The 12,039-nt window shown below is 37.6% G+C and overlaps 1 protein-coding gene across 2 annotated transcripts in view; it reads right to left on the reverse strand.

The window, feature by feature from the left end:
* Positions 1–12,039, reverse strand: part of ACAD11 (acyl-CoA dehydrogenase family member 11) — a 95,243-nt gene that overhangs the window by 48,159 nt on the left and 35,045 nt on the right. The window lies entirely within an intron of this gene.

The following is a 12,039-nucleotide window of genomic DNA, read 5'->3' on the forward strand; positions in this document are numbered from 1 at the left end:
AAACACAAACAGCCTAGAGCTTCTGTATTCTTTACTAGCCCTGGCAATTCTGACACTCCAAATTTTGAGAATTACTGCCCTAAGGATGGTTGAAAAGATTAGATATAGCTGAAAAAAAAAATAAACTGGAAGACAAATATGAAGAAATTACTCCTTTTTTGAATGAAGCACAGAAATTCAATAGAAGGAAAATACAAAAGGGTAAGGGATACGCTGGATATAGAGAAAAGTTCTCAGATCAGTCTAATTGGGGACCCTAAAGAGTATGAGAAGAGGGAATACTGGAAAAAATTACATCTGAGTGTTTAGAACTGGTAAAAAACACCAATCCTCAAGTTCAGAAAACACAATAAGCCAAAGCACAACTGTTGAGCATCAAGGAGAAATAAAAGCTCTTAAAAGTAGGGGAGGGTGGAAGGACAGATCAATGATAATTTTTTTAAAAAGATTTATTTATTTGAGAGAGAGACAGAGAGGGGTAGGGGCAGAGGGAGAGGGAGAGAAATCTCCAGCAGACTCCCCGCTGAGCAGAGTCCAACATGGGGCTTGATCTCACAACCCGAGATGATGACCTGACCCAAAATCAAGAGTTGGACACTTAACCAACTGAAACACCCAAGTGCGTCCAGATCACTGATAATTAAACAATGGAGAACGGGCTTCCCAGAGCAACAAACAAAGCCAGAAATCAGTATGATAATGTCTTCAGTTGCCGGGAGAAAATAACTGTCAACCTAGAATTCTATATGCAATAAAAGAATCCTTCAAGAATTAGGGCAAAATAAAGGTATTAGAAATAAAGAAACAGAGAGAATCTGAATCTGAATCATTACTTTCCTCTCTGAGCAAAAAAAAGGAAAAGGAAAGGAAAAAAGAAAGATCAAAGGAAAGGTTACTAGCAGATTCTCATTAAAGGAACTTAATCCTAAAAGAAACATCTGAGTTGCAAGAAGAAACAGTAAATAAAGTGATAAATACATGGGTAAGTCTAAATTAAAAACTAGCCACATAAAACAATAATAATAATAATCTCCAATTTGTGCAACTAAAAGAATCAAGATAAACTAAAATATGGACCATGATGGCATTTTCCAATATTTTGCTATTATAGCCTCTGTGTCCCTATTTTTTTTTTTTTTTTACACTTAGGCTAGAATTACTAGATTAAAATCTGTGACTATTGTCACAAGGCCACATTAAGAAATTATTTTCTAAAATTGTTCCACTCCTTTACTGTCATATAATATACAAAAATGTTCTCTTTATTAAGCATGGCTAGTCTAGGGAACTGATGTATTTAGTGAAAACTGCAAGAAGACAAAGGACAGCTCTTTCTAACCAGGATGAACAGCATTCATCATTTCTGTCAGGAAGTCGGTTGAATTGGAGATTTCCTGTTTAGGGTTGTTTATTATTAACATCCCTTGTACTGCCATGGAAATAGTCAATGCTACTGTGTTTGATAAGAAATATATTATGCAATACGTTTACAAACTCCTCATCTCTGACTACCTCTTTATGATACTACCGTTCTGAGAAATTAAATTATCCAATGTTTACATAATTATTTTAAAACTTGTGTGATTTAATACTTCCTGTTCTAAAGTCCATCCATTTAGAGGTCTGCAAAATCTGACTGCAGTATGACAGGAATCAGAATTAATATAAAATATCTCATTACAAAGAAGCTTTCTTTAGTTCTTAGAGTATGAAAAACAGTATACTGGTGAAAGAAGAAAACAGAAAATACTCTTGATGCCTGATCAATTCTCCCCAAATAGCAACTTTAACATCTAACTTCCTCATTCACTGATTGAGATACTCCTTTGCAGTATATTGGTTCAGAATCTTAAATCTGAGCCTACAAATAATTTTGCAATAAGTTTTTCACTTTAATCTTAAGTCTATTAGAAAAAAGCAAGTTCTTTATTAGTACATTATTATACTGAATAGGAAAATATGACTAATGTTATCATTACAAGTGTATTCTCAAGACTATGTTGCTAGTTCTTGTTTTATATGCTATTTTTAGGACTCCTTATCCATTTTATTTTTATTTTTTTTTAGACAGAGAGCATGCACACGCGGCAGAGGGAGAGTGAGGGAGAGAGAGAATCTTAAGCAGTCTCCACACTCAGTGTGAGCCCGTTGCGGGCTTGATCTCATGACCCTGAGATCATGATCTGAGCTGAAATCAAGAGCCAGGTGCTTAATTGACTAAGCCACCCAAGCGCCCCTCCTTATCCATTTTAAATAGGAAAAATTGCCTTTTAACATTTTCATAGATAATGGGTTCTTATATTTTCACTTTATGAAATCCAAGGAATTTCAAAGATCATTTGAGTAGTTTAAATGAAGTTTTTTTTTCCCATTATAAAAATTTGGAAAAATATGTAAAAGTATTAAGAAAAAGTCACCAAGAGTCTTACTAAAGATGTATACTGTTAAAATATTGGTGTATTATATGACATAATCTTGTTTTCTAGACATGACTTTTAATTTTTATAAACTTAGTTATAATAATATTGGATAGAATGTTATAGGCTTTCCCCCTCCTATTTTGAAAAAGCTAATTACTTTTCTCCAGATATAATTTCAAATGTATATGTTCATAGACAGGACTTAGTATTGTTCAGAATCATTCTGCAGGATAAAACATTTTTACAGATATTGGTTTAAGATTTTTTTTTTTAAGATTTTATTTTTAAGTAATCTCTATACCCAACTTGGGACAGATAAAAGGCTGGTATCCAAGACCTATAAAGACCTTCTCAAACTCAATACTCAAGAAACAAATAATCAAATAAAAAAATGGGCAGAAGATATGAACAGACACTTTTCCAATGAAGACATACAAATGGCTAACAGACACATGAAAAAATGTTCAACATCATTAACCATCAGGGAAATTCAAATCAAAACCACATTGAGATACCACCTTACTCCAATTAGAATGGCAAAAATTGACAAGGCAAGAAACAACAAGTGTTGGAGAGAATGTGGAGAAAGGGAACCCTCTTACACTGTTGGTGGGAATGCAAGTTGGTACAGCCACTTTGGAAAACAGTGCGGAGGTTCCTCAAAAGTTAAAAATAGAGCTACCCTATGACCCAGCAATTGCACTACTGGGTATTTACCCCAAAGATACAGACGTAGTGAAGAGAAGGGCCACAGGCACCCCAATGTTCAAAGCAGCATTGTCCACAACAGCCAAACTGTGGAAGGAGCCAAGATGCCCTTCAGCAGACGAATGGTTAAAGGAGATGTGGTCCATATATACAATGGGATATTACTCAGCCATCAGAAAGAATGATTACCCAACATTTGCATCAACATGGATGGGAATGGAGGAGATTGTGCTAAGTGAAATAAGTTAAGCAGAGAAAGACAATTATCACATGGTCTCACTCATTTGTGGAACAGAAGGAATAGCAGGGAGATCGGTAGGAGAAGGAAGGGGAAAACCAAGGGGGGGGGAACAGAGGGGGAAATGAACCATGAGAGACTATGGACTCTGGGAAACAAACTGAGGGTTTTAGAGGGGAGGGGGTGGGGGGATTGGCTAGCTCGGTGATGGGTATTAAGGAGGGCACGTATTGCATGGAGCACTGGGTGTTATACACAAACAATGAATCATGGAACATTACATCAAAAACTAATGATGTACTATATGGTGAATAACATATCATAAAAAAAAAAATCAAACCCTCAACCCTGAGATAAAGAGTTGCATGCTCCACTGACTATGCCACCCAGGTCCCCTGGTTTAAGATTTTTAATGGAAGAAAAAGCTCATGTTATTAGTCTGGATATATTCTAGATTTGAATGATGTGCAAACACAAAATGACTACAGCTTCCCTTGACACACAAAATATTGACAATCTTCCGTTAAAGCTACAGATTTTTTTTTTTTACTAATAAAGCATTTTCTTTACATTGAAAATTCTTTTTTTTTTTCAATTTATTCATTTGAGACAGAGAGATACAGAGAGAGAGCATGAGCAGGGGGAGAGGCTGAAGTAGACTCCCTGTTGAGCCAGGAGCCCTATGTGGGGCTTGATCCCAGGACCTGGAGACGATGACCTGAGCTGAAGGCAGATGCTCAACCATCTGAGGCACCCAGACATCCTTACATTGAAAATTCTTTGTAAATATTTTAATAGCTGCATAATATTAAGTTCAGCAGAGGTATCACAACCCAACTTGTGATACTTCTTTTCTGTTTTCATGTTTCCTTTGATTTCCCATTCACATTTATAAATGAAAGAGCAAGACTACACGGCTTCTTCTGCCAACTCTGGCCTCTCCTTTGAATAATCGGCTGGTTCCAGGCACAAGCATATTAACAAATCTGTTTCATTTTAGGGTGAGCAGGTAGAAATCAGGCAGGCTGATAGGCAAGCTGGAGTTTACACCAAACCCCTATTTAAAAAAAAAAAAAAAGGCCCCAAAACAGAGGACTGTAGAGCACTAACCCTCATGTTGAAACCCTGGCTTCTCTGAAACAGGTAATTTGAGGTGGGTTTTTTTTTTTTTAGAGTCCTAAGCTTATTACTCGTAATTTAAATATTCTCTGACTCATTTTCAAGCCAGAGTAATAACTGTACCCCCGCTGCAAGGATTACACAAGTTACTATACCTCAAGCTCTTGGCATAGTATCTGGCAGAGGAGTAAATTCTTAATATAGTAACTAGTGCTGATTCACGGTCTCCCTCTCCCATTTGACTGTGAAGACAGCAACTTGTCTTCCTTGCTTAATATCGTCATGCTTAATAAGATTTAATATTGTCATGTCCCCACCATCAAGTACACAGACCAGCACAGAGAGGTGTTCAATGTTTGTTGAATGGCTGAAGGAAGTACTTTGCTGGGGGTAGAATTTGGGCAAAGTCTAAATCAGAGCACATGCTCTAACTCTAAGGTCCAGGTTTTCCACACTGTTCCACATTGGCTTCCTTCTTTCTTTGATTTAGGCAAATTGCTTAATGTCTCCGGGCCTCAATTTCCTTTGTCTTTTACCTTTTTTCAAATTGGAGTGGTTAGCATGCAATATTATATTAGTTTCCAGTGTACAACGCAGTGATTTGACAGTTATATATGCTATGAAATGATCACCACGATAAGTCTAAGTTGATCATTTGCTTTTTTAGAGGACTCCTGGAGCCTTCTGTTTGAAGCAAATGCCACTGCTATGCAGAAGTGTTAGAGGCCTAACCCTGAAGCCAACCTACAGGTTAATTCTTCAAACATCTTGATTTTGCTTTCCCTTCTCACTCTTGCTCTCCACACCAGCCAATCACAGGGGACTCCATTGTAAAACAAAAAACAAAAAACAAAACAAAACAAAACAAAACAAAATGGTCACCACCTGTGCTGCCACCTTCTCTTATTTCAAAATGTTTTTGAGGTGTGTCTTCCTCTGTTAGGGGTTATTCTTTGGTATGATCCATTCTGCTTTCCAATCCAACTTCCATTCTCTTTTCTTTCTTTCCTTTTTTTTTTTTTTTTTTTAAAGATTTTATTTATTTATTTGTCAGGGTGAGGAGGCAGGCAGAGGGAGAAGCAGGCTCCCTGTTGAGCAAGGAGTCCAATGCAGGATTTGATCCCAAGACTCAAGCCAAAGGCAGACACTTTACCGACCGAGCCACCCAGGCATCCCCCATTCTGTTTTCAAAACCTTTAGTCCTCTGATGTGTCCTGCTCCTGTTTTTGTGCTTTTAGCAACTTATTCTATTTTTTAAAATTTCTTTATTGTTAATGGGATTTTATTTGAGGGAAAGCAGGTAAATGCTGAATTCGGTCTGCCATTTGAACCAAGTGTTGCATTTTCTTTTTAATACGCAAAAGTTCAGAATTTTAAAACTCAAAATTCTGTATGTACTAACTAGATCAGAAAGTCTCCAAAGTGATACATTAATCACTAAACACATGTAAGAGGAGACTATTTTTTTTTACTATTTTATAAATTTAAATTCAATTAATTAACATATAGTGTATTATTAGTTTCAGAGGCAGACTTCAGTGATTTATCAGTCTTATACACACAGTGCTAATTACATCTGTGCACTCCATAACGTCCATCACCCAGTTACCACATCTCCTGACCCCCCTCCACTCAACCCTCAGTTTGTTTCCTATGATTAAGAGTCTCTTATGGTTTGTCTCTCTCTCTGATTTTGGCTTGTTTTATTTTTCCCTCCCTTCCCTATGAGCCTCTATTTTTTTTTTCCTGTTTTGTTTCTTAAATTCCACATATCAGTGAGATCATACAATAATTATCTTTCTCTGATTGACTTACTTCGCTCAGCATAATGCCCTCCAGTTCTGTCCATGAGTTGCAAATGGCAAGATTTCATTTTTTGATGGTTGAGTAATATTCCATTGTATAAATATGTCTTATATATAGAAGACATCTTCTTTATCCATTCATCTGTTGATAGACATCATGGCTCTTTCTGCAGCTTAGCTTTGTGGACATTACTACTATAAACATTAGGGTGCAGGTGCCCCTTCAGATCACTACATTTGTATCTTTGTGGTAAATACCTACTAGTGCAATTACTGGCTCACAGAGTAGCTCTATTTCCAACTTTCTGAGGAACCTTCATACTGTCTTCCAGAGTGGCTGTACCAGCTTGCATTCCTACCAACAGTGTAAGAGGGCTTCCCCTTCTCCGCATCCTCACCAACATTTGTTGTTTCCTGAATTGTTAATTTTAGCCATTCTGACCAGCGTGAGGTGGTATTTCATTGTGGTTGTGATTTGTATTTCCCTGACACTGAGGGATGTGGAGCATCTTTTCATGTGTCTGTTGGCCATTTATATGTCTTCTTTGGAGAGATGTCTGTTTATGTCTTCTGCCCATTTCTTGACTGGATTATTTGTTCTTTGGCGGTTGAGTTCTGTAAGTTCATAGATTTTGGATACTAGCCCATTATCTGATAAGACATTTGCAAATATCTTCTCCCATTCTGTCAGTTGTCTTGGTTTTGTCGATTATTTCCTTTGCAGTGCAAAAGCTTTTATCTTGATGAAGTCCCAATAGTTCATTTTTGCTTTTGTTTTCCTTGCCTTAGGAGACATGGCTAGCAAGAAGATGCTGTGGCCAAGGTCACAGAGGTTGCTGCCTGTGTTCTCCTCTAGAACTTTTGATGGATTCCTGTCTCACATTTAGATCCTTCATCCATTATGAGTCTATTTTTGTGTATGATGTAAGAAAATGGTCCAGTTTCATTCTTCTGCATGTGGCCGTCCAATTTTCACAGCATCATTTGCTGAAGAGACTGTCTTTTTTTGATTGGATATTTCTTCCTGCTTTGTCAAAGATTAGTTGACCATAGACTTGAGGGTCCATTTCTGGGTTCTCTACTCTATTCCCTTGATCTATGTGTCTGTTTTATACCAGTACCATACCATCTTGATGATTACAGCTTTGTAAAAGAACTTGAAGTCCAGGATTGCAATGCCACCACTTTGGTTCTTTTTCAACATTCATCTGGCTATTCGGAGTCTTTTTTGGTTCCATACAAATTTTAGGATTATTTGTTCCAGCTCTGTGAAAAAAGTTGGTTTTTTGATAGGGATTGCACTGAATATGTAGATTGCTCTAGGTAGCATAGACATTTTAACAATATTTGTTCTCACAGTCCATGAGCATTTCTCCCTTTCCTTTCCATTTTCCCCTTTCCTTTCCATTTTCTTTCTCCCTCAATTTCTTTCTTGAGTGTTCTATCGGTTTCTGAGTACAGAGCCTTTGCCTCTTTGGTTAGGTTTATTCCTAGGTATCTTGTGGGTTTTGGTGCAATTGTAAATGGAATTGATTCCCTTATTTCTCTTTCTTTTGTCTGTTAGTGTACAGAAATGCAAGGGATTGCTGTGCATTGATTTTATTTTATTTTACTTTTATTTTTTATTTTTTAAATGATTTTTTATTATATTATGTTAGTCACCATACAGTACATCCCCGGTTTCCGATGTAAGGCTCGATGATTCATTAGTTGTGTATAACACCCAGTGCACCATGCAATACGTGCCCTCCTTACTACCCATCACCGGTCTATCCCATTCCCCCACCCCCCCTCCCCTCTGAAGTCCTCAGTTTGTTTCTCATAGTCCATAGTCTCTCATGTTTCATTCCCCCTTCTGATTACCCCCCCTTCTTTATCCCTTTCTTCCCCTACCGATCATCCTAGTTCTTATGTTCCATAGATGAGAGAAATCATATGATAGTTGTCTTTCTCTGCTTGACTTATTTCACTTAGCATTATCTCCTCCAGTGCTGTCCATGTTGTAGCAAATGTTGAGAACTCGTTCTTTCTGATAGCTGAGTAATATTCCATCGTATATATGGACCACAACTTCTTAATCCAGTCATCTGTTGAAGGGCATCTCGGCTCCTTCCACAATTTAGCTATTGTGGACATTGCTGCTATGAACATTGGGGTGCATATGGCCCTTCTCTTCACTACGTCTGTATCTTTGGGGTAAATACCCAGTAGTGCAATGGCTGGATCATAGGGTAGCTCAATTTTTAACTTTTTAAGGGACCTCCACACTGTTTTCCAGAGTGGCTGTACCAACTTGCATTCCCACCAACAATGTAGGAGGGATCCCCTTTCTCCACATCCTCTCCAACAATTGTTGTTTCTTGCCTTGTCTATTTTTGCCATTCTAACTGGCGTAAGGTGGTATCTCAGTGTGGTTTTGATTTGAATTTCCTTGATGGCTAATGATTTTGAACATTTTTTCATGTGTCTGTTAGCCATTTGTATGTCTTCATTGGAAAAGTGTCTGTTCATATCTTCTGCCCATTTTTTGATTTGTTTATTTGTTTCTCGTGTATTGAGTTTGAGAAGTTCTTTGTTGTGCATTGATTTTATATCCTGCCATGTTGCTGAATTCCCGTATGAGTTCTAGTAATTTGGGGGTGGAGTCTTTTGGGTTTTCCGCATAGAGTACCATGTCATCTGCCAAGAGTGTGAGTGTGACTTTTTCTTTGCTGATTCATATGCCTTTTTTTTCTTTTTGTTGTCTGATTGCTGAGGCTAGGACTTCTAGGACTATGCTGAAGAACACTGGTGAGAGTGGACATCCCTGTCATGTTCCTGACCTTCGGGGAAAAGCTCTCAGTTTCTCACCATTGAGAATGATATTTGCTATGGGCTTTTCACAGATGGCTTTGATGATATTGAGGGTATGCTCCCCTAATCCCTACACTGTGGAGGGTTTTAATCAAGAAAGGATGCTGTACTTTGTCAAATGCTTTCTCTGCATTTATTGAGAGGGTCATACGGTTCTTGTCCTTTCTTTTAACCATGTAGTGTATCACATTGATTGATTTGTGGATATTGAACCACCCTTGCAGCCCAGAACTAATCCCACTTGGTCGTGGTGAATAATCCTTTTAATGTACTGTTGGAGCCTACTGGCTAGCATCTTGGTGGGAATTTTGCATGTATGTTCATTAGGGATAGTGGTTTATAATTCTCCTTTTTGATGGGGTCTTTGTCTGGTTTTGGGATCAAGGTAATGCTGGCCTCATAGAAAGAGTTTGGAAGTTTTCCTTCCACTTCTATTTTTCAAAACAGCTTCAGAAGAATAGGTATTAGTTCTTCTTTAAATGTTGGGTAGAATTCCCCTGGGAAGCCGTCTGGCCCTGGACTCTTGTTTGTTGGGAGATTTTTGATGACTGCTTCAACTTCCTTGCTGGTTATGGGTCTGTTCAGGTTTTCTACTTCTTTCTGTTTCGGTTTTGGTAGTGTTCAAGTTTCAGAAATGCATCCATGTCTTCCAGATTGCCTAATTTGTTGGCACATAGTTGCTCATAATATCTTCTTAAAATTGTTTGTATTTCCCTGGTGTTGACTCTGATATCTCCCCTTTCATTCATGATTTTATTTATTTCACTCCTTTGTCTTTTCTTTTGGTAAGTCTGGCCAGGGGTTTATCAATCTTACTAATTCTTTCAGGGAACCAGCTCCTAGTTCGTTGATGTGTTCTACTGTTCTTCTGGTTTCTATTTCATTGATTTCTGCTCTAATCTTTATTATTTCTCTTCTCCTGCTGGGTTTAGGCTTTATTTGCTGTTCTTTCGCCAGCTCCTCAGGGTGTAAGCTTAGCTTGTGTTTTTGAGACTTTTTTAAGTTTTTGAGAAAGGCTTGTATTGCTATGTACTTCCCTCTTAGGACTGCCTTTGTTGCATCACAAAGGTTTTGAACAGCTGTGTTTTCATTTGTTTCCATGAATTTTTTAAAATTGTTCTTTAACTTCCTGGTTGACCCATTCATTCTTCAGTAGGATGCTCTTTAACTGCCAAGTGTTTGAGTTCCTTCCAGATTTCCTTTTGTCATTGAGTTCAAGTTTCAAAACACTGTGGCCTGAAAATATGCAGGGAATGGTCCCAATCTTTTGGTACCAGTTGAGACCTGATTTGTGACCAAGTATAGGATCTGTTCTGGAGAATGTTCCATGTGCACTTGGGAAGAATGTGTGTTCTGTTGCTTTCGGATGGAATGCTCTGTATATATCTGTGAAGTCTATCTGGTCCAGTGCGTCATTCAAAGGCCTTGTTTCCTTGTTGATCTTCTGCTTAGAAAATATTGTTGTGAGTAGGATGTTGAAGTCCCCTACTATTAATATGTTATTATCCATGTCTTTCTTTAATAATGTTATTAATTGGCTTATGTATTGGCTGCTCCCATGTTAGGGGCATAAATATTTACAATTGTTAGTTCTTGTTGGATTTTGTTAGACCCTTTAAGTATGATATAGTGTCCTTCCTCATCTCTTATTACATTCTTTGGTTTAAAATCTAATTTGTCTGGTATGATGATTGCTACCCCAGCTTTCTTTTGATGTCCATTAGCATGATAAATGGTTTTCCACCCTGCACTTTCAGTCTGGAGGTGTCTTTGGGTCTCAGATGAGTCTGTTGTAGACAGCATACGGATGCGTCTTGCTTTTCTATCCAATCTGATACCCTGTGTCTTCTGATTGGGGCGTTTAGCCCATTTAGATTCAGAGGAACTATTGAAAGATATGAATTTAGTGCCATTGTATTACTTGTAAAGTCCCTGTTTCTGTATATTGTCTCTGGTAAGAGGAGACTATTTTAGATAGAATTTCCTAATATCTAAGTAGTATTTTCTTAAAAAAACTATACCCAAATGTCAGCAAAATACATCTCAGCCAGTTCTTATTAAAAATATAATAATTATTTATGTAGTTCAAGCAACAATAGTTACTGCCCTATAAACAAATATCAACTGTGAACATTTTTGTTTAAAGAATTTTGGTCTTTTTCAGTTTCTTATTTGATTTTGTTGGTCTAGCTCAGAGAGCTGTCAGAATCATAGAAAATTAAAATTAAAATTTACTGTATATCTACTCATACCTATGCACATCACAGATGAAAGACTGAGGCACTGAGAGTTAGAATCATTTGTTCATGATCACCCAACTTATGGCAGGAATGGACTAAAATTAAACCCTTATAATTTCTACACCAGTGTTCAACTCACATATACCTGCCCCCACCTGTCTTATGTATTTTCATAACAGCTTTTATCTTTTCTTCACAGAATTATCATCTCTTATTGAATGTCTTTCTTTTGTGCTAAAGTGTAGGCTCTGTGAAAGCATTAGCTCTGTCTTGTTCTTTTACTTTTGATGGCTCTCCAGATGCCTAACCCATTATTAGGTACCTAATAATTACATGTTAACTGAATGAATGAATGTACCATGTTACTTCTCTACCCTCGGTGAACTTTCTGAAACTTAACACTTTAAAGTAGTAGCCTGTGGGGAGAGGTGTGGTAGCATCTGTGAACAGATTGAAATGATATGCAACATTTTCTGGCTATGTCCATTTTGTTTAGTCTACAGTTTTCTTAATTCTCAAAGGGGGCCATAAAAACAAACAAGCACCTGAAAGTCACTGCCTTATGAAAAGGCCCTGGGGTGCCTGGGTGGCTCAGTCAGTTGGGCATCTGACTCTTGATTTTGGCTCAGGGAATGATCTCAGGGCTGTGGTGTTGG

The sequence above is a fragment of the Ursus americanus genome, chromosome 20, assembly GCF_024610735.1.
Source record: "Ursus americanus isolate L20-20 chromosome 20, mUrsAme1.1.p, whole genome shotgun sequence".
In the NCBI taxonomy this organism is placed as follows: domain Eukaryota; kingdom Metazoa; phylum Chordata; class Mammalia; order Carnivora; family Ursidae; genus Ursus; species Ursus americanus.